This window comes from Ostrea edulis, chromosome 10 (genome assembly GCF_947568905.1).
Source record: "Ostrea edulis chromosome 10, xbOstEdul1.1, whole genome shotgun sequence".
In the NCBI taxonomy this organism is placed as follows: Eukaryota; Metazoa; Mollusca; class Bivalvia; order Ostreida; family Ostreidae; genus Ostrea; species Ostrea edulis.
In genome coordinates this window covers 31,407,627-31,434,974 of record NC_079173.1, presented here as the reverse complement: position 1 = coordinate 31,434,974, position 27,348 = coordinate 31,407,627, and the positions used below count along the sequence as shown (strand labels likewise).

General features: G+C 36.4%; 1 protein-coding gene and 1 long non-coding RNA gene across 6 annotated transcripts in view; one reads left to right on the top strand and one right to left on the bottom strand.

Moving 5' to 3' along the window:
* Window positions 1-27,348, top strand: part of LOC125648776 (uncharacterized) — a 235,422-nt gene that overhangs the window by 141,873 nt on the left and 66,201 nt on the right. The gene's annotated exons all lie outside the window — the stretch shown is intronic.
* On the bottom strand, window positions 3,160-3,832 carry LOC125648710 (uncharacterized). Its single transcript, XR_008799005.1, has 2 exons — window positions 3,662-3,832; window positions 3,160-3,286 (listed from the first exon to the last, which is right to left on the bottom strand). It is a non-coding gene; the product is annotated as an uncharacterized LOC125648710 (long non-coding RNA).

The window sequence follows — 27,348 nt, the reverse complement described above, 5'->3', positions numbered from 1 at the left end:
CCACATAAAAGTTATTTCTTACAAAATTGGTAACATGGTCTGCATACTTTGATTCTGCTAACTCAACCGCCTTTCTGAGTCCCATGGTTGATACAGCAGGCGAAGGGCTGTTGCCAAAGACATGAACCCTCATCCTAAACTCGATGATCTCTTTGTCTAGGTCATTATCCTTATGCCACAGAAATCGTAGAAAGTTTCTATGATCCCCCCCTAACCAAAAAGCAGTGAAACATGTGTTGCACATCAGCGGTGACAGCCACCATCTCCTTACGAAATCGTATGAGTACACCAAGAAGACTGTTAGATAAGTCAGGTCCTGAGAGTAGAATGTCGTTAAGGGAAACTCCATTAAATCTGGCGGACGAATCAAACACACCCCGAATCTGATCTGGTTTTTTGGGGTGGTAAACACCAAACAATGGCAGGTACCAACATTCTTCTCCATCAGACAATTCCGGTGCAACTTCAGCATGATTATTGTCCGAGATTTTTCCCATAAATGTAAGAAAGTGTTCTTTTTTCATAGCATTCTTTCTCAGGCTCGCATCGAGTAGTCTCGCACGTTGGATCGCTTGCTCCCTGTTGTTTGGTAAACGCTGTCTATTCTCACGAAATGGTAGTGGGGCAACCCAACTTCCTGTGGAATCTCTGAGAAATTCACTGTCCATTTGTTTCAAAAACATTCTGTCTTCAATCGACATGCCTAGTTCATCATCGTCCTTAGTTCTGATGAATAACTTTGACTCATCCCATATAGATTGATCCACTAGTTCTCGGACCTCGAACTTGTTACTACATGGTTTCAATATTGTAGGCTGACCTGTTGGTAGCAGGTATGTTTTCTTGACACTTGTATCCTGTTAGGCATGTTGTGTATCAAGACAAGTTTCACCAATGACAGCCCAGCGTATGGAGCTTTTGGTGGTCCAAAGATTTGATGTAGGATGTGATGTGCTTCTATCAGATCTCGTACAATCAACAGAAGAATATGGCACTGTTCATCTAGTGGTTGGATGTGCTTGGCGATATCTAAGAGATGTGCGTGATGGAATGCCACTTCAGGTGTAGGTATCTCATCTCTGTTATTTGGTATATGATCACATTCAATCAGGGTTGGCAGTTCAAAGTCTACATCACCTTCCATTGATCTGATAACAAATCCTTTTCCTCTTCTTCCTGAAGTAACGACTCTGCCAGAACATGTTGAAATAGTATAGTTCTGTGGTTTATCCTTCACAGTGAAGAAGTCGAAAAATTCAAGTGCTGCTAAAGAGCGGTTACTCTGATCGTCGATTACTGCGTACATCTTTGCCAGTTTACTTGGATTGTCACGATGAAACACATTGACCGTTAAGATTTTTGCACATGATTTCCCACTGTAAGGTCCTCTGCATATCTCGGTGCAGCTTGAGCTAACCTCTGAAACAGGTTTGATCTTGTTCCTAGACTCCCCACCATTCTCCTTTGAGGATGAGTATAGACTGTGGTTCTTTGCCTCTGTATCTTTTCCTTGCTGAGGTGCGGAATGATCCACTCTGCTATTTGGTCGTTCCTGCTGATGTGGAGTGCTGTAGTGTGAAACTTGCTTCCACATTTCTTGCACGAAACACTAGCACTGCAATCACGACTTTTATGAGTGTTTGACGCACAACATCTGAAGCATATGTTGTTTTGCTTTAAACGTCTCTTCCTTTCCTCTAATGATTTGGATCGAAATCCTCTGCAGTCGTCTAGAGTGTGTTTGGTTTTGTGAATGATACAATGTTCTATTGGAAGAGTCACTTCAACACCTGTCTTTTTCACACTGACTCTGTTTCTTGCAGAACTTGTTTGTTTTGAAGCAGTGAACCTATCATTGTTGTTTGTGTCCAGTTCATAATTGAATCCTGGGTCGTTTTTCACCTTGCTTATATCTTTTATAAAGTCCACAAACACTGAAAATGGGGGGAAAATACCACAGTGTTCCTTCTTGTACTTCACTGCCCGATTTGTCCATTTCTCCTGTAGACCGTACGGCAATTTGGAAATGATTGGTCTTATCCCGGACGACGAGTCCAGATATGCTAACATAGCACTGTACTTTGGATCTCCCTTCAGAAACTGCATTTCCATGAGAATGTCTGAAAGGTCATACAGCTTCTGATGATCTCTGTTGCCAAGTTTTGGAAAGTCTAAAAGTTTGGTTCTTATTGATGCTTCCATATGCTCTGGTGCACCATAACGCTCATCTAACCGTTCCCAAAGTCTCTGTAGTCCCTTGAAATGTTGAAGATGTTAGATGTTCTGATGCTGATAGCGTGCTTCTTTGATTCAGGCCCCAAGTACTTGATTAGAAGGTCCATCTGCTCAGAATCCATGACTTGAAGCTCATTCACTACATACAAAAAACTGTGCTTCCATGCACTGTAGGATTTAGGTCTATCATTGAAATTGGTGAGTCTGGAGAACAGTAGATCCTTCCTCAGAAGGAATCGAGTGACGTCGGTCACATGCGCTCCATGTCCAGTTGCGTAAGGTAATGAAGGGTATGCGTTAGGTACGTATGGTTGTGCATACGGATTTAGGATAGGCGAATCGGAAGGAATGTGAGCTTGTGTAGAACCATCAGGAATATGACCTGGTGGAAGCTGACTAGAAGCGATGTGATGATTTGGACTAGAGTAGCTGTGCTTCGGTTTCAGGTTGTTGGCGTCAACCGGCGAATCTGGTCGACACAGCACAGATGAAATATGGCTGATAGTTGATTCAAATGCCTGACAATCTGCTTCAGCTTCTGCAGCTTGCCTTTCCAGATTTAACATTTCTAGTTCCGCATCGAGTTCCATTTGCTGTTTACGGAGAGTTTTTTCTTTAGCTGTATAGAACATCCTGGCGTTCGCTTTACTCACTTCAGCCCTCTTCCTTGCAAGGATATCTGATGTCGGCACACAAGAATTAATAGATTGTGAATAAGTGCTTTGATGTTCATCTTCCAGGTCCTCCTCTTGCTCTTGAATAACACTAAGTTCAACATCTTCCCTTTCACTGTCATCAGGTGGTAATTCCTTTTCAGCAGACTGGATGTCCACGGTGGAATCTGGAATAGATGATGCCACGGCCTGCTCTGTTGTTGTAGACATGGTCTTTTTACTATTCTTCCTCAATAAGGACCCTCAGATCAGCGTTTGAAAGTTTATTTTAACAGACAGTTAACCATCAATGTGACATGTGCACACAATTACACGTGGTGCTCGTTCACCGTTGTGTGGAGTCATACACAGTTTGTCAGCGTAAATGTGGTAAAAAGCTACAATGAAAAACCCCCAAAACAAATTAAGTTTTTGACAAATACTGCTTTCCATACAAAAAATTCTCAAACCTGAATCCGTGTAATACAATACTTGAAATACAACAAATCCCATTTCCACATCACTAATCAAATGGCTCATGAACTTGAATTACCAATTCAATTCACTAAATTCATATATCAAGACAATTACAGTTAATAATCATTGGCTACAGAAGATGACATGAACAGCGCACCATACTTTAAGCACATGGCAAAAATATAAACTCAGATTATGCACAATTGCATTCATGAGCATAGCTGACAGTATAGATACAGGTAATTGACAATGTAATTAATAGAATAATCAAGTGTAAAATGATCATAACTACTTACACCGTGGATTACAAACGTTCAGACCGGTTTAGTTTCCGAGAACTTTTGCCTGACAATATGGCGGCACAAACATACCAAGATAAGTCGTACGTATAAACATTCATATTCAATTCAAGTCTAATTGACGTAAATGTAAAACAATAATATTCTTGACATGGAAATTAGCAAACAATAGACAGAATAATGCTGATTGCATAACTTTATCGACATTCAATTTTAAGTATACCTGTTGTCCGTTATGAAACTGAATCAACACTTTTATAGTTGTGTTTAAACTTTGGTCGCCAGCATTTTATGCCTGCTTTACTTCAACATATTCTTTCAAGACTATGTTTCAACACTTATCTTATAATCGGTCATTAGCTTAGGGGATTTGGGGGTAGATTTTTATTACAGGTAATCCATGCGAGGCCAGGCATTCCAGGAGGATCCAGTGCTGCAACTTATTTTCATTACATGTATTTTTGTATGCTAAATAAATTGTATAATTTCATAATTCATTCTGTTGTTTTCATTCAACGTACAGTAATAGGAGACCCACATGTTGTGTTTATTTAAGGAAAACTTAAGAACGCGACAGATAACAAAAATCGATAACATAACGGACAACAGGTATACTTAAAATTGAATGTCGATAAAGTTATGCAATCAGCATAACTTGAAATATCCCACTCATGGGTATTGGTAAACATACAATATGTTGACTAATAACTTTCAAAGTATAAAGTTAAAATTACCCAACGGTATTCCTCGAGTCCTTTCTCTTGGAGCGCCATACTATGGTCTGAAGTAGAAAGCTGCTTCCTTTGGAAGTGCTGAGACAACGTCTGCCCAAAATTTCTTAAGTCTCCGTATTTATTTACTTTGTGTACGTCACACAGCTGTCAGATGACATCATACACAATCGTATTTGGCGACATACTTCAAGAACATTTAACAGGAAGTAGTTCCGATAATTCGGAAAACGCCCAAGGAATACGGAATATCGTATCCGGCGTAAATATCGCGCCATAATTTAAGATAATTGATTACAATAATAATCATCAAACAAACTATGACTAAAGCTACATATACTTTAACTATATGGTGAGGTAAGCTAATGGATTGTCAAACATATGTTCTATAACAATAGTTTGCTTCCTTTATACTTCGCGGCGTATGTATAACAGAGTAAATTCGGACTACACTTGGTTAATGTAGCGATTTCATATACGCAGTATAAAGAAAATCCCAATGATGAATATGAAATAAAAATATGATATCTGGTAACAATATCATGTATGTACTATATTAAATGCATGGCAAAACCCATACTATTTATTTATATAAAAGTTACAAAATCGTAACACTTGTAAATGATTTTTTGTGTGTGTGTAAATGCATGCTTGTTACTAAAAATAGCATTTGAAATTGTAATGATTTCTCATTAACAGCCATTCTCTGTAACCACTTCAACATTTAAATAAGGGATCCGGCACGCACTGTCACGATTTTTTTAAATGGCACATCAACTTAATTTCACATAAGTAATGTAAAACCATCATAGTTTGGTTGCTATGCAACTCCCATTGCCATGGTAACACGTGCATATCATTCAGGCCATATAATAGATAAGTCCATTTAATAAATGAAAAATGACAATTTTTATCCAAATATGCTGGATTTAGTTGTTTGATTTCATATCAAATCATCATAAAATAATATTTGTTAGTATTTTTGTTATTTAGTTTGATATTTAGTTAATGATTTGAACATTTATATTATGGTTTTATTTCTGTCTGAAAAATAGGTGTATTTAATACATTCTAATACTGCACGAAAAAACACCTTTCATCACATTTACAAAATATTCCCAAAAGTTGAATCTACATCTTTCATAATCTTTTTATTACGAAAAGGTGATCTTTCACCTTTTTTATTATAAAAGGTCTATGAAAGGTCACCTGTTGATGCCTTTTATAAGCAAAAAGCTCAACCATCATCTTTTTCATTTGAAAGGTAAACAAAAGGTATTTTTCAAACTTTTGTATCTATCAATATATAGAACATATTTTTATTGCATAATCATAATTCAACATTAATACTGATTTTAATTTAATTGCAAAGAATAAATAGTGTATTGAAAATTCAAAAGAATTCATTTGTTGATTTCAAGCATCAATCTTCAAGTGAACAATGTACAAATATCCCACATTATATTACATTACACAAATATTTGTTATGTAAACATGCATTTGTACATTCTTCATCTGATGGTGGATTATTGGGAATATGATATGGAAATGCACCAATTTGAAAAAAAATGCATGGAAATTCAATTTTGCCACACAAAAGGAGTTAGCTTTTAAACTATAATTGAGATTTCTTATTCAGTTGACCACTCCTCTATTTCAATTGCAGCTGTAAATATACAATTTTGTACAAGTGGATGCCTGATATTTTGTAACCCAGGTCACTGATAAATATATACAAAGGCTATTTAGATAATGAATTTTAAAGGAAACTTTTTTTAATGAATTCTGCACATTAACTACTCATACGTGTTCTACAATGTGCATGTCCAGGTATAACGGCATATTCATGTCAAATTCACACACTATCCAAAAAACAACTAAAAGAATGAGTTTTTTTTTTTAAAATAATTGAATATTTATTGAAGTGTAATCTTGCATTTAAACATCCAATACAATCTGATTTTTCAGAAACATACACCCATGAACTTATTTCAGCTAAACCTGCTGTCCCTAGATACCACAGGTTTTAATGGAATATCCCTAACACTTTATGACACTGTTTAACTGCCACAAAACTTCTAAATTTTACTAATTAATCATATAAAGACATGTTAGACAATATACCTTTCTCTTGGACATACAATGATGACATCTTTTCCCATTAGGAAATATGTTGCATATACAAATTTGCTTTTAATTCGTTGAACAGGTTTATACATATAAGGACCCTCTTGTTCATATTGTCTTCTATACCATACTTCCACTGGCTTGCCATAATAATATCTGATTGAATCATCAAGACTTTTGCAAGAAAATGGCTTTTTACTGTTCCATTAATAATAATGGAATGTTCAAGAAATTTTTATATTTGACCTGGATGAGGACTTAAATCATCACATGTGTGTGCAAGTTGACCATCACCGATGGACCAAAAGGCTAAAACAAATGATGATCGTACACTACGACTATGTTTTGAGCCTAAAACTGACCCATTCAGATACAACTCATTTCCTAGTTTTACTAAGGTACACAATTGAAAATTCTCAGTGCTATACAAAAATGAATACATCTTTTGAATCCATTTCAGATAAAGTTCCACATTTGAACTTTTTTGCAAAAATACCCTCGTTAATACTCCAGTCTACAGATACAATAGATGTCTGCATTGAATCCCTTTCAATAACACTAAAACTTACTTTTTTGCACTGTTGAAACAATGTACCACGCACATTATCAGATTGAAATTTTAACAGTTCCTCAAATAAAGAATTTGAAAACTTTTCATCAAACTGTATATAATTTTATTTTTCTCTGGCCCAACCCTCCTTCAAATATTTTTTCATTACTTGAGCCTCAATTTGCTTTCTGTTTGTTAAGCAAGATTCAAGTATGCCATTTTCTCTCTCAAAACTAAATAACCAGGAGTAAATTGGACCATAGTCAAACAAACAACCTAGTAATGACCATGCAAATGCATATTTGGTGTAACTAAGTGCCTTCTATAGAGCTGCTCAAACTTTGTGCAAAACTCCAGAAGTAAAATATATGCTACTTTAACATTCCCAAAAGATATGATTCTAGAGCATAACTGTCTACAAGCAAGAACAAACTTTCTCCAGCATTCCAAATGTTCTTGTGGTAAGATATCTTTTAATACATAAATTGAAAAAAGTAAAGCCCAGTTTTTCCACTGATTAGCATTAAATCAACCATAGGAGGTGGCATATTTCTGAGGCAATTTGCCCACATCAGATGGACAAAAAAAAATTCCTACTTTTTCCTGAATTTTTACCAAATCATTTTCATTCAATGCCAACTTAGTTTTCCAAACAGTTATCATGTGCTTAGCTGTACCAAGAAAAATATTGTGCATTGGATCAATTGGTGTCATCCTAACTGGATCAAAATAATCTAGATCTAAAAGACAGGAAACACGAATTCCATGCTTTTTCTCAAGGGCCTCTTTTTCTGATTTTGTTGAACATTTAGCAATTTTCCTACATATTTCTCTATGATCATCATTTCTTCTTGGAGGTCATTTACTTCTGTCAAAGCCACCAAATATTTTCTCTCCTAACACACCTGGGAAATGTTTTTTACACTTATTGCATCCTAAATTTGCCATATGAACATAAAATCCATATAATTTTCGGCTTGCGGGTACATCACATCCAACACATAAAAGTGCCAATCTAAATCTTTTCAATTGATTCTTCGATTTCCTGGACTTGATTAAAAAACCCTTGCACCAGGCCTCATTTAATTCATTTACTAGCGGTTGTAGGGGATTCTTTCTTCATATCAGGTATGATACCAATCAAGATAACATTTTCTCTCTTAAATCTTTCTTCTCGTGGTAGATTTAAAATTGTAATATATATGGCGACAACTGAATAATGTGTATGCTTGAATGGTTGAAACCAGTCTACATTTAACATTAGTGCATAGTTACCTTCTCGAGTCAAAAAATCGTATTTTCTGCCATTGAAATCTTTCCATATATTCCCATCATATACATCTTGCATAATACCATCTCGAGTTTGTCTTTTTCTCCACATCTCACATTTATCCTCAAAATTTTCACGGTTAACCAAAAATTCAAGTGAAGACTTAAGTGTTTTGTAACAGTATACATTATAGGGCACAAAATTTGGAGAGCCTGTTTCTGCTATGTCTTTCAAAAGTGGTTCCCTATATGGTCTACGCATGTAAGCAAGTGTGTGATTGGGAAAACAAATGTGATTACACAGTTTTGACTTCTTTCTGTCTTCAATATCTACAAGACAATCTTCTATATGGTACAATTTATAACATTTTCTACAAACAACATACTTTAAAAATCTAATCTTTTCCCCATCTATAAGCTTTGACATTGCATATATACTTTGTGGGAAAACTCTGACTAAGGTTTCCATTCTAGGTGAATATTTTTTAAAAAACTTAAAAACAGCCAAAAACAGTTTTAACAGAGATTCAACTGCAGCATCTGATATGAAATATACCGACTGCTAAAGTACCAAAATTGTACAGATAAATCGTGTCAAAAAGTTATTACACTCATCAGCAGACACAATATCATTAGTACCATCTTCCATTTCTTCATCAGTAGAAGAGAAAAAATTTGATTCATAATCACTACCACTACTATCAAAACTTTCATCATTCATCTCTAAATCAACATCAAAAAAGGTTTTTGCATCATCCTCATCAATATTGCTACAGATTTTTTTTAGCTGATATGATTTTGTGGAAATGTATTTTTCATGATTAATGCTACCATCTTCATTTGGAAAAATCACATCATCTTCACTGACATAAGAATGGATTTCAACATTCTCATTTTGAATACATGAACTCTTTTCACATGAGATATATTTTTCAAAGGTACAATGTGCTACATGCCGTCGTAAATGTCTATCTGAAAGTTCCAAATTACATTTGAAGCAACTTTTACGTCGACGCTTTGGGGCGGTTGCCATTTGGAAGGAGGAAACTCTAAGATGACAACCTGCAACAGCCTTGGAAACAAATATCTTCTTTTTTATCTAGATCTGGTACAGGGTTGAAATCTGCAGTGCAAAGAGAGAATATTAGTAATAAACTAAAACAAGATGTGTTTGTGAAATACTGGTGCCCTCCTACATGTATTGCAGCTAAGTAATTATGGTACTCAAAGAAAGGTCTTGTCACATGAAATTTACACATGTAAAATATGAAAGCCTTATCACTATTCAAAAGTTAAGGGCAAGGTTAAAGTTTTTGCAGACAAACAGATTAACAGACAAATGGACAAATCAAAAGCTATATATGACCCGGAATCTCTGATTACAGGGACATAAAAATAAAAAAGTGTTTCCAACTAGTATACCATACAAGTATATATATATATATCAATGTAGACAATAAAGTGTTGAACATCACCTCTCCATATCTGCCCGGCTAGAGGATTATTTCTCAAGAAAACACCTCTCCGTGGCAAACTGGTATGAGGATCACTTACACATTTATATGATGAAATATTATTCCCTAAACGTCTGAAACATATGTGTTATAAATGTAAAACGTCATTTTACCATTTTAATGATTTTCCCTCTTTTCAATAGCTGCAACCCTTTTCTTTAAAATGTTGTATTTCATAAATCTGACATACAGAGGATCTGAAGTAAATGTCATTGACCGGGGTCTGTTGTCTTTTGTCTGAGTTGTAGTAGTTATTGTTGATGATGAAGGTAATGAGGAGGAACTTGCATTGTAAGGACTTGATGACGAGAGACATAAACAATAGCGATATTTAACAGAACTTTCCTTTTTAAGCTGCTGCTTCTTTCGCCGTTTTTCTTCACGCTTCCTATGACGATAGTTCTTCTTGTTTTCTTCAATATGTTTGCCCATTTTCCTAAATATATATTAAAATAATAAATCATATATGACTTATAAATTTGTTTTAGTGATGTAAATAGATAATTGTTCCATTCAATATACATGTGCATACTTTCATTATACTCATGAAGTGATGGCTGCTGTTTTAAATGCATATATTTCTTACAATTAGACATCCCAAATACATTTTCTTTCATTTATGATACATGTAACAAACATGATACATACATTGTGATTATCAATTATTGCATATATTTGCCTAAATATAAATAAGATAAATATCTGATTATCATAATGGCCAATGGGTCAATTATTCTTTTTGCCTCCCCCTCTCCTCCCCCACACTATATAGATCTATCTAGACATGCTACAGTTCCTAAACTAACTCAGTAGTCTTATAGACTATATTGTCTATACTCATGATCATAATTGCAATCATACACACCTTTCAAAGTAATGGTGACATCCTTTACACCAAAGCACATGTCATTGCACATCTGCAAACAAGATTGCATCTTAATATCAAGGTGATGGGGCTTCAGCAGGGGGACCACAACCAGCATGCCATTGTGTCATTAATTAATTTCCGGCCAAACTCATTCTTTAGCGCGGGAATTCCATTACTGGTAAACTCCGTTTTGAAGGTGGAAAGAAGGAAAAAGAACAGGGCAACTATTCAAAATGAATCCAAATACTAATAGCTGCGCTTCTGACTCGGATGACATTACTTTCAATGAGATTCAGAATGGAGCTGGCAAACTTTGTCAAAAAAGTTCCCTGACTTCAAACTCTGCAGGTCAGGATCTCCCGCCAGTCAAGCGCCAGAAGACATCTCGGCAGTTGCCGCACCCTGACCAGTTCGGATTTGATTCCACAACTGAGGAGGATGATAGCTACTTGGATTTTCAGGTACATTTTTCAATTTTGCATTACAGACGTGTTCAATATATTATCATCTACACGATGCCCTGTTAGTAAATGCACTCCTAAAAAGGCTATTTTAGAGGAAAATTTGAATTTTGGATAAAAATTCCCGCATGTAGCTTGAAATATATGAATGCATGTTCAACAGATACGTATCTTCTAGTATAATTATGTTGCGCGCAGGTAACAAATATATACGCTGTAGCTCCCCACTGTTATGGGTAAGAATAAACCCGTAACCAGCATAAAACAATTACAAATAATTCAATAATTGAACACATTTTTTATAATTATTTTCTATAAATGTATATATTTGGACCATTGGAATCAGTATTGAACAAGAGCATACACAGTTACAACATCCTACGCAGCTGTGTTCATAGACTTATGATCCAAAATTCTGAGACATAATTATTTGCCATCCTGTATACAATTTGCGCCGTATTGGCGATTAAGAAGGGAAAATAGGGTCCTGTGTTATTAATATGCTATTTCCTCTTAATAGTTTTACACGGGTATCAAGCTACTTAATTGATAACGTGTACACACATACCCTTACGTCTGCTCTCAAAATAAATTAAGTAAGCATCGGTGTTTAAACTGGGTCGGTAAGGGATATTTATGAGCATTAAATCCAAGAATATCGTCATAAACTGGCACAGAATTACTAAATATGTGTCTGGTTTATAAAAGACATTAGGAATACCCAGAATTTCCGTTAAAAGTGTTCTCAAGACTCTTTGACAGAAAAACATCGCTCGGGAAGATATGGGGAGGCTTTATCCACGCGGAGGGATGCTAACAAATGAATTGGCATAGAAACGTTCCCACAAAGATAAAGCATTTCTCGGGAAGACATCGTGGGGCTTTCTTCACACAGAGGGACGCTAACAAACGGATTGTCATAGAAAATCGAAGCCATTGCAGGGGCGTCGGCAAAGGGACGGTCGCCGCTCCAATAATTTTGCAGAAAAAAAATATATAAAAAAAATAGAATAGTAAAGAAAAAGGTGAAGTAGGTACCTGGGCTCGACGTGTGTACACAATAATTAAAAATAGGGTATTAAGTATGCTTCATTAATTGATCGATTGATGTTTGGACGCTTTACATTGTACACTACCGCAAGTCGTTAAGTCATTAAACAATTATCAAACAATATAACTGTTGCAATAAATGAGCATATAAGCTGAATGAGCATGTGAATTAAAGGAAAATACCGAAGATGAATCAAAATTACTGTCTAAAACAACTTTTTGAGATTTTTTGTTTACCTTTATCACATATATTCCTGCATTTTGATTTCAAAAATGGACGGATTAACACGTATTAATCAACCTGCTAATTTTAAATTTCCAAAGCGGTCTTTCGGCAAAAAGAATCCAGAACTACGTTCGTTCAACTCCTCCTGGTTCAAACCATACACATGGTTGCATTATGACGAGGTATGTGTATGAGATTATTTTATATGTTTTAATTTATTCCATGTAAAAACAGCTTAATTTGATGAATTAATGAAGTAAATCCATCATTGGTTCATTTACAGTAATTACACTAAAGTCGATATTTCTGAAAGTGATATACTGTTAATTTATACATGTATTTAAAAATATTTTCAGGCAAAAGATCTGGCTTTCTGTTTCACTTGCATGGGCGCCGCAAAGGAAGGCAAAATTTCTAATTCCAAGGCTGAGGGCAGTTTTATATCTACAGGCTTCAGTAACTGGAAGGATGCCACGTCAAAATTCAGGAAACATCAAGATTCCGACTGCCACAAAGAGTCTGTGGAAAGAAAAATGAAACTTCCCAGAGAAACGAAAGACATTGGTGAAGTACTCTCAGCCGCCCATTCAGAGGAGAAAACACGCAACAGACAGCAGCTGTTAACAATTCTACGAAACATCAGGTTTCTTGCTAGACAGGGATTACCTCTCCGTGGCCATGACAACGAGCAAAGTAACTTTATTCAGCTTCTGAAGCTCCATGGTGAATTGGATCCGTCAATCCTCAAGTGGCTAGAAAAGAAGCAAGACAAATTTACATCAGCAGACATCCAGAATGAAATGCTACAAGTGATGGCTTTGAAGATATTGCGGGACGTGGCATCGAAGATCAGAGAGAATGGTTATTTCTCCATCATGGTTGATGAGACAACAGATCAGTCTAACCGTGAACAAGTTGTGATTGTTATTCGTCATGTTGACAGGGATTTAAATATGCATGTGCATGAAAACTTCATTGGACTGTGTATGGTGCCTTCCATCAACGCTACAACACTGACCAATGTAATTTTGGATACACTAATGCGGATGTGGGCAGTGTTATGATGGAGCCAGCAACATGTCCGGAGGGAAAAAGGGTGTGGCTGCTAACATCACCAGAAAAGAAGCAAGGGCAATATACACACATTGTTATGGACACGCACTCAACCTGGCGTGAAAAGATAAAAGGTGATGCGTGATGCCTTAGATACTGTGTTTGAAATGTCAAAACTCATCAAGTATTCGCCTAGGAGGGACACCATACTCGAGCAGCTGAAGCACAAGTTGGCATCAGATACACCAGGATTCCGTGTGCTATACCCCACTCGATGGACTGTTAGAGCTGCTAGCTTGAATAGTGTCTTGAAAAACTACTCTGTCCTTCAGTCTTTGTGGGAGACCTGCTACGAATGCACAAAGGATGCCGAAACCCGTTCAAGGATCATTGGTATGAAAGCCCAGATGCAAAGTTTGACTTCCTCTTTGGAGTGTCTCTGGGATACGACATACTCCGTCACACAGACAATTTAAGTGGAACGCTGCAGACGAAAGAGTTATCAGCCAACACATAACCGAACTTTCGTTGTCATCGCTCAGTGAAATGCGAAAGGAAAAGTCCTTCAATACTTTCTGGGAATCTCTCAACAACAAACTTGACGATCTAGATGTCAATGAGCCAACTTTGCCAAGGCGAAGAAAAATGCCGAAGCGGTTTGAAACAGGAAACGCCCCTCCAGAGTTTGCAGCATCAGAAAAAGACCTCTATAGACAGCAGTATTTTGAGGCTTTAGATTTAGTAGTCAACTGTGTGAAGGATCGTTTTGACCAGCCGGGCTACCAAGTGTACCGCCATCTAGAGGACGTTCTTTTGAAGTCTGTGCGTGGTGACAAGACATACACATAATATCTGGACTTCGTGATAAAATTTTACTGTGGTGATTTGGACCAGACATCTCTATCTTCGCAGCTGGAAACATTCACATCATTTGCGAGAAACAGCTTGAACAATTCATCAACTAGTGTTGTGTCTATTTCGTATTTGGTAAAGTTAGTGTCTGAAATGCCTCCAGCTACCAAATGTCTGTTCTCGGAGATTGTATCTCTCTTAAGACTCATTTTAATGATGCCAGTCACTAATGCCACAAGTGAGCGGACATCCTCTGCACTGCGCCGAGTCAAGACCTATCTTCGTGCGACTATGACACAGGAGATGATTCTACACACCCACAGGGAAGCTACGGATAAAATGGACATATCGGAAGTCGCTGACGAGTTTGTCTCAGCGCGGGATGGACGAGGACTTATTTTTGGACGTTTCTGAACTGTTCAATGAACTGTACATTTATATAATTTGATAAAAATGAGTTTAATGTGTTTAACTTGCATACAACTTCCTTGATATTACTTAAGTTATTAAATGTTTGAATTGAAGACAAATATTGCAATTTTTTCAATAGATGGAAAGATATATATTAGGAAAATATGGGGGTGTTGGTGAATATATGTACATACTAGCTAAAATACGTTACCCCCCCCCCCCTTTTTTTAAAAATCCAGTTCGCCGCCCCAATGTCAAAAACTTGCCGACGCGCCTGCATTGTTACAAAGATAAAAGAAGTATAATAATGGAAATATGGATCATCAATTTTGTACAAAAACTGTCGAAACATTAGAACATTAGGAAATGTACAGAGGATTGCAAAAAGAAAGTTACAGTTCATGAAGTGAATGAAACGAACGAATGAAATAGTACAAGGAGTGGAAAGAGTGAACAGTTCAGCAAAATGATGCAAATTAATTCTTATATTTAGAGTCAGATTGATATTTCATCAAATACAAGGGCGACTAAAGGGGGCACTTAGGATGAAAAGAAATATGAGCAAATACTGAGATAAGATTTAACTCTATCCGTATCTAACTTCAATAAGTGGACGTGCTTTTCCTGGCGGCTACTTTAAAAGTGGTGTATGTCTTTAATTCTAGAGTATTAACGACGTTGCATAACCTTAATTAGCATGCACTTATTTTGTTTCCTAGAATGCAAGACCGTACAGAAGCAGGTTGGTGCCTGGTGATTAAACATTTTATGTGACGGTCGCTTCAAACTTATCTGGCGGCCGCAAGATAACCATATAGAAACAAATTGCATAGTTGCCAGGTAAAGTATGTTCTGACCTGGCATCGTAAAAACAGGATAGATGTGTTCAATATCTTTAAATTTTAAACGTCATCAAATCTATTTAAATACACAACTCTTTGGCATTTCAAGCACGACATTGTTACGACAGGGACACAATTACAAAGCCTGAGACTGGAATTTATCCGTGAACCAGACATTATTCATAATGTGTTTTTCATAGCATAAACAGGGACCACATAATGCAGCGAGTATGTAGTGTATTCATCCTTCAAGTAGTTTTCTTATGGACATTTCATTGTCACTGGGTAATTTGTATTTTGTTTTTCGTCTTTGAATCAATCAAATCGTTAGGAAACAGTTTCACTTTTCCTCCAATCTTAATCACATCTATCAGATTTCATACTGTTTTATCAGTATGTTATAAGTTTATGATAATCGCGTCGGTGTCCGAGTGGTTAGGCCGTCAGACTCTCGACCGAAAGGTCGTGAGTTCGAGTCTTGGCCGCGGCAGGGCTGACGTTGTGTCCTTGGGAAAGGCACTTTACATGAGTTTCCTCACTCCACCCAAGTGTAAAAGGGGTACCTGGCTATAGACAGTGAAAGATATTGTTAGAATGTTAGTGCTCTAGCGCTTGTTATGGCAGCTTGCACTGTATGCTTCCAATGAGGCTGAGAAAGTTCTAGATTGATATAAGGTCTGCCGGGGTAATAATGTACATTGATTATTGTAAAGAGCTTTGAGCAGCATACGCTGGAAAAGGCGCTATATAAAACCAATTATTATTATTATTATTATTAATCGCAAACACATAAACGTTTATCTAAAAAAAAAAACAAAAACCTATGCACTTTAAAATCAATTCTATGTAAAAATCAAAGAAATCAGATACCATCTGGCCACTCAATGTTACAGATTTCTGTGATTTTCACAGTATTGACTTTACTTGCACCATCTTGCATAATTTTAACCCCACCACCAAATTTCTACCATCCGTTGCCATGGAAACCGACAGCAGTCTATGAGGGCTAATTGGACTGCAAAATTCAGCCCGTTTTACCCATGTTTTGTCCTTGTGGTATATTAAAAATAAAAAAAGACAACCAATTATCTCCATAAACCTCGATTCCCCATAAATTTCCCTCCTTATTTATGATATCTATATCCACCTATGGTAAAGAGTGTGTTACTGACCGCTGTACCAATGTATTATAATTTGGCACTTTGCCAAAACGTGATTTTTTGTTGGATTTCATTGATGAATTTAGATAATTTGGAAAATACATACAGCATAATCAACTGTCATCAAAGGATGTCCATATCATAGACTCTTAATATATATAAAAAGATTAATGGTGAAACGTAGTGCAATTGATCTATTGTTGCATGAAAACTGTAGATTTGGGCATTTTGCCAAAAAGTGATTTTTTGTTGGATTTCATTGATGAATTTAGATAATTTGGAATATTCATACAGCATAATCAACTGCCATCAAAGGATGTCCATATCAAAGACTCTTAATATATTTAAAACGATTAATGGTGAAACATAGTGCAATTGATCTATTGTAGTATGAAAACTGTAGATTTGGGCATTTTGACAAATATTCATACTAATGACAAATAATACAAACCTACACCATTTTCAGTCAAAATGAACAATGTGAGCAATTGATATTTCAAAAATAAACATGGAGAAGTTTAACATATTAATAAAAATTAGTTAGTGATAAAAAAAACCCATGTAAACATAAACTGTAATCCAGTAGGACCTCCCCCCCCCCTCCCCAACCACCAAGTAGATTTTGCAATCATTTCCATAAACTAGCTATATTACATGTACTGTATTGCCATGTAAACTATTTTCAATGTCCAGATAAAGAATTAAGTACATGAATACCATAACAAGAATTGTTTGCAAAACATATATATACCTCCTCAGCTATGCCACCTGTATACTTGTGTTAATTTTTATACTACCACAGTCATAGCAAGGGAGTGCCAGGGTCATGCATCAATGTGTTAATGTTTGCTTCTTTATTATATTTCATAACATTTTGGTGAATGGTTAAAGGTGGAAAACTTCCCTTTTCTCTGAAGTTTGAGCATACAGAAATTGCATAATGTACCCTTCTAGCTGACATCAAATGCATGGAGTACATCACTGCGCTTCCAAGGTGACCTTTTGAACTGAAAATCACCAAAGGTCTCTATAACCAGTGACCAACCCATGCATGGAATAGCATCACTATAAAAAAAAAAAGTCTTCTCAAGATATTAGGCAGATACCAATAAATTGTTTATTGTACTACCTTGTACTTGCTGACCTTTGACCTGGAAATAATTAGGGGTGATCTACTATTCATAACCAACCAAAATATGAAACACCATAATTGAACAACAGGGTCAAGATATTGGGAGGACACCGTTGTATAGACTACTAGCTACATTGTACCTAGTCATTTTTAATCTTTTGACCTGAAAATCAATGGAGGTCATATACTATTAGTGACCAACCCCTGTATGAAATATCACTATCAATCAAAGGGTTCTGAAGAAACTGATCAGACATCAATTGTACAAAGTATTGTATTGCACTCGGTGACCTTTGGACCAGAAAATCAATAGGTGTAATTTTCTACTGCAGAAACTGCATGGAACTTTAAAATTTATTGAAGTTTGTTCAGTGTTGACATACCAGTAATTAGTAAATTTATAATATGAACACAGAACAACTCATTTTTGCAAAGTTGTTTATTCAACAAACATTGATCACAATGTTATCCAAACAACACAATCATTTTTTTTAAAATCATTATATGAATCCTTATTCAGTATGCTCACATAAGACACTTGCAGGAGTTCTAGCCTGTTAATTTTGCAATGTTTTAGTTACATTGGTCTTCTGACACCAAAACTTAACTAAGTCATGATGTGTCCTTAGAAGAAAAGACTACCAGTTTACTGAATCAGGATGGACTTGTGTCGTGAGGTGTGATCGTACAGATCAACATCCGATTCCATGAGACAGTCAGTGGTTATCTCTTAAATAAGATTGGGCCCCCACATTGAATAGGACATTCATGCTTTTAAAACTTTAAAAGGACATATTTGAACACTTTTAAAACTGCGGTACACACTTTCTGACCCTTCAGTGAGTGTTCCTTATCTACAAGATTGAAATCCACACATGCCATAAAACATAGCCGTATTAAAACCTTAAGTATTAACCTTGGAATAATGACAATGTAATGATTTATACGACAGTAAGTTCTAAATCAGGATCTAGGTTAGGAGTGCTCTGATTTTCTTTTGGCAGTTCACTACGAGTATTGAGTGTCATTAGGTTATCACACGAACACCGCGCAGTAATCTTGTATGGGTTGTAAGAGTTCTTTGCGGGCTAATTTTCCGTGATCACCTTAAACATAGTCCATGTATTTCTCAATAAAATTTTAAAAATTGGAATTCCAAATTCATTTTCCACATTGTATGTGTTAAATTTAGATCAAATTAAATTTCATTGATATGATTGATTGATTGGATCTTGCTTAACGTCTCACTCGAGAATTTTTCACTAATATGGAGATGTCACCAAGACCGGTGAAGGGCTTCAAATTTAGGCGTATGCTCGTCGCTTACGGCCATTGAACAGTGAGAGTTCTTTAGCGTGCCCCACCTACTGTGATACGGGTCATCCGATTTTAAGGTCATCTCCGAGGACCCGTGACATTCATACGTCATGCCGAGCGTTTGCCGATGAAACTGTCACTACCTGTTTTAACTACTTTGGTCTGTCGCGGCCGGGATTCAAACCCCGGCTTACCGCATGCGGGGCGAACGCTCTAACCTCTCGGCCACCGCGACGGTTCATTGATATGAAAACTATTAGCACACCAAACGGTTCATTATCTGACGCGTAGTGAAAACAAAGTCAATATTCAAGGCTAATCATATTTACGTAGATTTCATTATTTCTAAGTTTTAAAGTACTTCGATTTCAACAGCTGAGAATTTGCGACGGAAATGAAAGCAGAATGTAAATACATGTACTAGTCTCAGAAATAAATTTCATTTTTAAAAATGCAATAGGGCATAAACAGCAACGATTCACGCTGATATAGATACTGCAGATTAAGTATGCCGGCTTAAAGCATCATCGTTCACACCTTCATGTATTTTCAAAAATAAATTTTATTTAAAGTGACAACCGGTGCGTTATTGATAGCTGTATCCGCCGGGAAATGTCCGATGTAAGCTGTACAAGGAAGACAGTGGTGTGTATATTTATCCACGCTACGGTATGTCGTGTACTGCTTATAGAAAATATTGGCAGCCAAGAAGCGACTTAAATAAAGTTTGTTTTATAGCCATGCCCCACAACGGGAGGTTGTTTAAATTATGTCGATCCAACATGATCGACGAATTTATGAGGATGTCATGTATTCATCGCAAGAGTGTATTGAGAATGTTTGACTGTTCCAGCCTGTTACACGAATCCGTGCCTAAACCGTGCTGTGTCAGCTTTATGGTGAATCATTTCATTTACATACATGCCTTCAAGTTATGTTAAGTTGTATCAAACGTGCTTTGTTATAATATCCATGCATCACATTGTATGCTGTTCCGTTAGGGTGGCAGCGTTTTGGTTTTACGTTAATGTTAGATCAACGACTGGTATACATGTATGTAGCTCCGTTATCGCAATTGTGTCGTTTTGTGCGTAGCTGCGTTAACATGACTGTGCATGGCAGTTACGATAAACCATTGAATGTTGTGTTCATTTGCGTGACCTTGAATACGTGTTGTTTACAGTTACTTTAAACGAGCGCGTGTTTGTGTATTTGCTTTTTGTTTATAGTCATATCAAAACAGTGAGTGCTGAGTTCAGTTGCTGTGTTTTGGTTATTTCCATGTTATTGTTAGACCGAAGACGTCATTGAGTTTATGTATGTCATAATTTAACATTTAAACCAAAGACATGTTGTTTGTAGTTGTCTTTCATGACCGACAACATGTTGTGTGTACGTTTGTTCTTCTTAAACATGAAAGGTGAAGATAGCGAACAGTGATCATATGATGTTGTAGGATTGATTTTGTAATGTCCAATTATATCCGGATCACTTTCAGTTAATTTACCGATCCAATCTTGTCAGAATATGATGTTTAGTCAACTGACATGTCAACCCACCATATTTCCACGATATTTCGATGTCTATATAAACTGTAGTGATTTTGAGCTCCTTTTTACTTAAACTTACAGATGTGTTTGAAAACACCTTTTATAGTCGTCTGAGTAAAGTATTAACGTTGAAATAATATTGAATCATCGGTACCGCACGGCACTGCATTTTGTAATAGGGGGTCTGATCGTTTTCACAACCTTTGATACAATTGATCACCCGCACCTAAATTATACCGAGCGAAGCAAGGCTCTAAAGGTAACACGTATGTAAAAGAAAAACGTCAACATCAGCAATAGAAAAAGAGGTAATCTCTATATACGTTCACTGAAATTTTCGTGATCCATATGGGCGCCGCCATTTATTTTTTCATTACCTGCTTCAACAGTTATTAGCGATTTATTTTGAATGCCAATAATAGAAGACCCTGACGTGCAATTCGTAATTTAAACACTCAGTTTGTTCAAAGTGAATAGTAAAATTATCATTGTAACAGATGTTAGCATATAAATACATATAAACCCGTAATACGAGTAAATAGATGAACGAGTTCATGAGTTTCTTTGAATAAGAATATACGATAAAATTACGGTTACTTTTTTACCATTTTCAATTTATTGGTTAAATTTATTTTAGTTTTAACAGCCTTTTTCATTGCATACGGAATGTATTATTGTTGTTTATAATTGTTTGCTTTGAAAAAGAGAAAAAAGTTGAGGCTAAATGTGACGTCACAATGCACAGTTTACGTCGCCTTGCGTTTTATTTCCCGCGTGCAATGAATAGACGGATCATGTAAAACTGTTGTCCCCATATAAACTCCTTTAATATTGAGATGTGACTGGGTGTTTAGCGCAAGGAAATTTCATTCAAAATATATATTTTTAAATGAATCATAATCTACCGTACTTAACGGAATTATGATTACCACTTGGGACACTCCAATGACCATTACGTACATGCTTCGCTCGGTCCAACGGTCACACCGTATACATATTATTTCTGAGGTTCTTTTAGATTTGAATTTCGTATGGTCTTATTTTCAAGTACCCTAATTTCTGTCGTATTTCAAACCTTGAGTCAGGCTTAATGACAACACAGTTTAACACACCAAAAAAAAGACGTTTATCGAACAACACAAATATAAGACAAAATAAATAAAAGGTTGAACAATGATTCAAAAATGGTAAAGAAAAATCCTTGTCCCTAACTATACAGTCTATTATGATGATAAAATACCAACCCAGGGTAGTGACATTAAGTTTTCTCACATTATCACCAGTGTGAGATAGACTTTACCCATGTGAGACAGCCATGTGAGATTTTTCTGTCTCACACTGCTGCGACGTCATTTGATTGTAACGTCATATATTTTCTATGATTTATGTTACACGGTGAAGATTTACGTTACACGATGAAGCAAAAATATTTTGCAAATGTTATCTTTAAATTTTAATGTATATAGCATTATGTTGGACAACCTTGGGTTTTTTAGTTTACACTTTCAGTGTAAACCATTTTCGGGTATGCTCTTTCTGCCTGTTTAATTAGTTTTTGCATAGAAGTTCAAATGAGGATTTTGATAATTTAGAATTTTCTCAAAGCTCCTAAATTTATGCACTAAACTGTAGGTAAAATGTGAGAAAAATAATCCTTCATTATTTACTCGTGTGGGATAGGAAAATTCCACCTCTGGAACAAGATTCGTCCTAGACTGCGAATCTTGTCCCCTCGGTGGAATTTCCCTATCCCACACTTGTATACTAATGAAGGATTCTATAAATCCTACCTAACTTAGACGGGGGAAAGGTCTAACAAAAAGAAAACTATCTAAATTATAGATTCATATGCCTAACTCTTAAGTGTTATGTTTTGGGGTCTAAAATAATTTAACAGGCGCCATCGGAGAAAGACAAGGACTGGTTTACAACCTGCTAAATACCTAATAAGCCTGAATCCAAAGTGAGATACTTACAGCAAGTCAATGCTTTCTAAGTTCTTCAACTACCTAAAAAAAATCAGGGTATTTATACTAAATTGGAACAATAGAATATTATAACTTTGAATATGATTAATAGAATATTGCCAGTATGATCTTTATCTGCATTATAGACCTTAGTACCACCCATAGAGGTTAAATTATGTACTTCCAGGTAATTATCCAATGATATTTAAGGTTACAAAAGTTAAAGATTGTTTTGATGATTGAATATGTTAATGTATACAGGAACTGTCAAATAAAACTTTACGTGTATGTAAACATGTAAATGAAGGTAGTATAGTGTCAGAGATAGGTAAATATATAAAATAAAAAATAGATAATATGCATATAGATTCATTCCTGCTACAACTTCACAAGTTTCTGCATATTGTAGTATATGAAAAGTGAATATAACGAACAGTGAGCAATCTCATAAATCCCATAATCAATCCAAAATAGACCATTTGCATAGAGCTCCATGAGTTGGCAAACACAGACCCCTGGACACACCAGAGTTGGGATCACCTGCCTAGGAGGAGTAAGCATCCCCTGCCGACCGGTCACAGCCGCCGTGAGCGTTATATCTTGATCAGGTAAATAGAGTTGTCTGTAGTTAAATTCAGTGTGCCATGAACGGTGTAACAATCGGCATGAAACACGTCAGACAGCTCTTAACACAATGGTAGGTTGCTTTGGCAAACTAGATCGTTATAATGACCATATAATTTGCGAAGTACTGACTTTAAACGATTGCTTTGCTTGTTTTGCTGTTTTCCGCCACACTCAACAATTTTTCAGTTATCGGGTGATGCAAACCTTTTATTAGTGGAAGAGAGAACCCAGATACAATGTATCGGGGAAGATACCACCGACCTTCCGCAAGTAAACTGGGAAACTTTCGCACTTACCAGCTCGAAAGGGATTCGAACCCGCGCTGACCAAAGGTGAGAGGCCGTGTGATTCTGAGCACGATGCTTTAACCACTCATCCACGAAGGCCCTCTGACTTTAAACGAGACTGTTGAAAACCCTGTACCATCAACTTGTTTGTCATCTGATTCATCAATTGAACTACATATACATGATGTAAACTATCATTCGAATTCTTTCGTCCACCAATAAAAACTGGGCGCCACCAGATAACTGAAAAATTGGCGGAAAACAGCAAAAAAGAAACAAACATTCAAATTTATGGGCTAGAAATATTCAACATTGTCATTCATTACTTGCTTATTACATAGAGTATTTAAAGTGAAATCAAAATTTCGGCTTGAGCATCAATGAAAATACATTATTTATCGAAATGCGCATCTGGTGCATCAAAATTGGTACCGTATAAGTTTTACACCAGTCTAATGTAAAATCTATGTAATTTACATCATAGTAAGTTCTCTTTTGGTTTTTCCATTCTAGTCGATCTTTTCCTACATGAAATTAAACGATGAAAATGATTAGACGGTTATTTATTACGAGAAGGAAAACAGTTCCATAGCACTACAGATATGTTGTTTGTATATGTACTATCATGACTTCGAGTTGGTTATTGAATTACGTTATTGCTAGTGTGATGACGTGTTTGATGGATGTTGTTGCGTAGATCTGATTGTATTTTGGTCAAAATCTAATGCTACTGTTAGACCGACGATGTATGTATGTATGTAGTAGCGTTAACTCGGATTTATCTGTTTATAATTTGTGTTCCCAAACGCACAGACCCTGAAATGTACTACCGTTCTGTTCTTGATAAGAACTATCCCGTTCCCACATCAGACCGTTCTGTTCAAACTGTTCAGCGTTCTATTCCCAGCCCAAAGCGTTCTCAGCCCAAAGCGTTCTATTCCCAGCCCAAAGCATTATATTCCCAGCTCAAAGCGTTCTGTTCCCATCTAAAACTGTTCGTTCCCTCAAAACGTTCGTTCCCGCATGGTCATTCAGAACTCTCGCGTCAGTCTCTTATTGTAGGTCAACATTGCGCTTATCGATATGGAAAGACTATCGTTCTTGACTCAACACAATATTTTAAGTTGTACAAGGGTGGAGAGTTCCGCAGTTGAAATCCGAAAAAAAAGTTTACTGACACATGAAATTGATCACTGTTCGTTATCTTCACCTTTCACAAACTACCAGATGACATTGGCTTCCTTGATATTTCTTTATAAATTTTGGCAGCGTCTTCAAAACCCTTTTAATGGAAGTGTATCGAATGAGTGCCACGATGTGTCCCATCTATCAACATGGTTGTTTGTTTTGATGTTTTCCGCCACACTCAACAATATTTCAGTTATCTGGCGGAGCCCAGTTTTTGTTGGTGGAAGAGAGAACCCAGATACAATGTACCTGGGAAGATACCACCGAACTTCCGAAAGTAAACTGGGAAACTTTCTCACTTACCGGCGCGAGCGGGATTCAAACCCGCGCCGACCAGAGGTGGGAGGTCGTGTGATTTTGAGCGCGATGCTCTAGCCACTCGGCCACGGAGGCCTCAATCAACATGATGAAAGGTGAATATAACGAACAGTGATCAATCTCATAACTCCTATAAGCAATACAAAGTAGATAAATGGGCAAACAAGGACCCCTGGACACACCAGAGGTGGGATAAATCGCCATGATCTTGAAATAATATGGATATTCTCCTATCGGGTTTAAACGCAAAATAAATATTTTTTGATTGAAAATAATCGTTGTTAACGAATTTCAAATTAGAATCCTTAGTTATGACTTATTATCAAATTACATGTAAATTCAATGATACATATGGTACATTTATTTTGAATATGCATATGATAAAGAATAAAAACGGTTTAACGCGCTATATAGTGTGTAATGTATATATCTATAGCTATATGAGCCCTTGATTAAAGGTCACATAAAGTATATGTACAAAATGAATTCCTCTTTTAAATCACCTGTGTATTAAGTAATCGGGAAAAAATATTCAAATTTTTTTAGCAAAGGGTGACAATGTTCAATTCATATGTTTTTAATGTGAAGTTTTCTATCTATTCATTACATTACATTACTTAACGTAATTTGCCGAATATAATAAGCATTTGTGTTTAATACGCATCCCCTTTTCATCCTGAAAATGGGGGGGGAACCACTTTGTGTGTATAATACGGATAAAAAAACTGACCAAGCAGAAATTTTAATTTCATATGTTACGGTAATTTTCACTGAATATTTTTCCAGAAACAATGGATTTTAAACAAAGAATAAGAATTAGCACATCACGAATCTATATTTTTGAGACACGTGTAACAGTCATCTTGACTCTACATCGCGGAAATCTTCACTGAATATATCAACGGGGAAATATCCGGGAAATCATCGTTTTAATTTCAGCAAAGCATGAGCTTTTGTAGCAATAAAATTTTAACAGACACGATATTTTCTTTGTACGGATGTGAGACATGGACAATGCTGGCTGAGACCGAAAGGAAAGTCCAGGCTTTTGGAAATAAGTGCCTACAGAAACTGCTCGGCATCCACTACTGGGAGCACAAAACCAATGAGTTCGTCAGAGACAAGGTCACCAGCCTGGTGGGCCCCCAAGAAACCCTCCTACAGATGGTCAAGAGACGCAAGATGGCCTGGTTTGGTCATGTCGCACGTCACGACAGCCTCGCAGACCGTACTACAGGGCACCGTAGATGGTGGACGCTGCCGCGGCCGACAAAGGAAAAGTTGGACAGATAATGTGAAGGAGTGGACCACACTATCCATGCCAGCACTCACCACAACGGCCCAAGACAGAACCGATTGGAGAAGGGTCTCTGCTGCTTTATCCCTCTTGCCTCCCCATCGACCTCACCCGTCGCGGGATTGATGATGATGATGATGATATTTTCTTTGTTGAAACTTAAAATCAATTTGATAGTCGATGTAAATTAGCATTTATTCATTTTTTTGGTAATTAACACGCCATCCAGTGATGTGATGTATATATTCCCATGTGGATTATAAGGCACTTATAATTGTATGTATTAATTTGTATTTCGGTAATCTAATGTCATTCCCTTAGTTTTATTTCAAATTATTTATGAAAAGTGAAGATAACGAATAGTAATCAATCTCATAACTACTATAAGCAATACGAAATAGAATTAATCAAATTAAACATTTATTTTCACAAGCAATATATCTCTTTCCCGCAATATCTATGTATGAATAAAAAGTACCGAATGTGTCCAAAATGCGGAATTTCAAATCGGAGCCATCTTGGACCAAAGCGTTCAGCTCTCGATGAGAATCGTTCCTTCTCAATCTCAAAGAATTTAGATCCCGATAAGAAGCGTTCCGCTCTCGCTGATAACCATTACGTTCAAACCGTTCAGCGTTCGTTCCACAAACAAACCGTTGTGTTTAAACTGTTCAGTGTTCGTTCATTGTTCAACTTGTGTAGTAATATGCTTCAAGGTCTGTAAATAATGAAAAAAAAAATGAAATGTATGGCGTCATTATGTCGTAGAATACTGTTATGTTGACCAAAACTCTGCGAATGCATGACGTAACAATGTTGTGTTCCGCTCGTGTTGTGCTCCCTAATAACAATGATTTTAAAACTCGTGGGACATTGTTATATCAAAT